Raw genomic sequence first — 2,970 nt, 5'->3', positions numbered from 1 at the left:
AACCCATTGTTTTATTCCTTCTTGAGAAAAAAACCCCTTGTTTATTTTTTCTGGGGTTGGAGAGAGGCAGTCTTCCACTAGCATGAAATGGGGTAGGGGATATAAGGACCTTTCTTTTTCTTAAACAGCTTTTAAACAGCCTTCATTTTTGTTCCCCTCCCCTCTCCTTCACCTGATGCCATCACTCCTGAGCCGTCTGAAGCTTCTACAGTATAGATCAGATTGATTCTCAACCCTGCCTGAGGCCAGCTTGGTTCCCAGCTCTCTTGATGTGCCAAGTCAGGTACCTCTGGTGCATGTGCTTTCCGCCTTCCAAAATGTTGTTATTGTGTTGTCTCTTCCTCTGAACTCCCCATCTTTGTGGGTTTAAGTCTTTTCAAAATTATCTTTAATGCCTTTTTAAAAAAATTCCTTTATTGAAGTTTTAGTAGTTTTTTAGGAAGGAAACATATGCCTATTTATTTCACTGTCTTTTACTGGAAGAATTTATTATTGTTATTAGTTTTGAAAAGATAATACATGTACTGGTCACAAATTTCTAAAGGTATAAAAACAGGTGCATAATGAGAAATAAATCCCTTTACCTTCCCTGTCCTGAAGTTTCTATTATCAATTTCTCACTTGAAAACAGCCTTTTGAGGGCAGGGTATATACCTAATAAGATGAATCAGGATCTTCACAGTAAGAAGAACTAGCTTAGACAATAACTGGTAAACAAAGGCAGGTCCTTTTCCTTTAGGGGCTTCTCTGCAGTGCCGCAAGATGTGTTGGCAAATAACAAGGACAGTCATTTCTCTTAGTTCTAAATCATTTCACTGTGTTAATGTCAGATGTTTCTCACAGAAGTAGGACAGGGCTCCCTAATACTCTATTTATTTTTCAAAGGAGGAAAGTGAGACTCAGAGAAGGGAAGTGACTGTCCAAAGTCACCAGAGAGTAGGTTGGGGAACCTAGATTCGAAAGCAGGTTTTAGAAGTCAGCATTGTACAAGGCATACCAGCTGTGAGGTAAGACTTGATGGTCTAGTTTCTCAATGTGGCCCTCAATGTGCCTGCTTTGCAATCAACCCAGGAGTTTCTTAAAGATCTAGTCTTCTGGGCCCCACCCCACACCTACTGAAAGAAATATCTTAGGCTGGAATTTAGGATTTGTATTTTTCAGAAGTTCTCCTAGTGATGCTTATGCACATTAAAGTTTGAGCACAGGTGCACAGAAAAAATGCTGTGGGCATCCAGAGCAGGGAGGAAATAGGTCTAAGAAGGCTTCATGAAGAAGGAGGCATATGAGTTTGCCTCTGAAGGCCAGGTGGGATTTAGACACATGGAGAGGGTGGGGAGGAGGAGCCCCATGTCAGACTTGTCTGATGGAGAATTCAAGTTTGGGGCTTTCACTGTCCCTCTTCATTGTTGTCATCATCATTGTTCCCCACTTCATTATTTTTTCCATCTTCCTCTTCATATTCCTCCCCAAACCTCAACAGCTTTTTTTGCAGGCTTAGCTGAATACAATTTTCTGTTCTCTGGTAGAAGGGAGGTTGGATTAGCATGTAAAGGACACACACAACCAGGGCTGACAAGTAGAGGGCACTCAGTCACAGGGTCTCAGGTGGGGCAAAGATGGACAAACAAGAAGAGGACAGACACTAGAACAGTGTCTGGCACATAGTATGTCGTCAATAAATGTTGACAGGGGGATGGGTTGGTGTGGATGAATAGATGGTTAAATTAGTCAATTGTTGACAGGGGGATGGGTTGGTGTGGATGAATAGATGGTTAAATTAGTCAATCCATCTCTCTCTCTCTCTCTCAGATTGTGCAGCCCTACTCAAAGACCCACTCAGGCTGTGATTATAAGCAAAAAAACCCCAAAAAAGAAAAAACAAAAAACAAAAAACGAAAGAAAGGAAAAGAAAAGGACACAAAATCACAGGTGAACAGGAAAGACAGATGCAGAGCACATCAATACGGGCAGACACAAATGAGCTGGAAAGGGACACCAATAAACATGGATAGATAAGAAAGGCACTTAGAGACAGATGTAACAAGGTCACACACAAAGGTATAAGAAACAGCACTTACAGACATAAAGGGATGCAAAAGACACTTGCAGATGGATAGGTGAGGGGCACAGGCAGGTAGGAATGGACTCCGGTGACTCCTTAGAACTGTGAAAGGGCCTGAGCCATAGCCAGCCCCTTTACCCCATTGAGCTGAGAAGGGATTAACTCCAAGTACCTGGCCCTGGCTGGAAGGGCCTTGCCCATCTTTCTGTCTCACTGGTCGCTGCAGAGGGAGACGAGGCCCCAGGCCCCAGGGTTAGGTGTACTCCTGGCTGTGCACCCTGATCATGGCAAGAGAGAGCGCTTCTTCCCTCTTACGTCACATTTATTTCAGTTCTCAGATGCTTAGTATTAGGCCTGTGGTCTCGCTTCTTTCTGGCTTGCAGCCCAATTTCGTACAGGTCCCTCGGGCCCTTGCTCTTTTTGGGGTGTTTTATTCTAATTCCCAGTCTCAGCCGACTCTGGAGCTTCATCTAGTCATTTACAGCTCACTTTCCCTTTAAGCTATTTCCCACCTCCATCCTCCACCTTCCCAGACTCCTTCTCACTCCCGACATCACATGCAGTTTCTAAGAGCACCACATCTCCCAGAAACCTTAGCGCCCAAGGGGCTACCCTAGGGAACTTCAAGTACCGAAATGCTCTCCTACCCGTCTCCGTGACCGATGGGGCTTGTAGTCTCCTTGGAATTGTCAGGCGAGCAAAAAAACTACCCATCCCAGGAGCCCCTGCGTCAGAGGCGGGTTTCCCTCCTGTCTTTCTGCGCGCCCCTTAATCCTTCCTCGAACTCCAACTCCCGCCGTGCCTTGCGCTGAGATCCCTGCGGCGAAGAATGGGGCTGTGACCAAAGTCTTCTCTGGGAGTTGTAGTTTCTATATTGGTGAGGCGAGGAGGAGGCGGAGTGACTCGGC

The sequence above is a fragment of the Eulemur rufifrons genome, chromosome 8 (genome assembly GCF_041146395.1).
Source record: "Eulemur rufifrons isolate Redbay chromosome 8, OSU_ERuf_1, whole genome shotgun sequence".
Taxonomy (NCBI): Eukaryota; Metazoa; Chordata; class Mammalia; order Primates; family Lemuridae; genus Eulemur; species Eulemur rufifrons.
Note: the sequence above shows the minus strand (reverse complement) of the source record.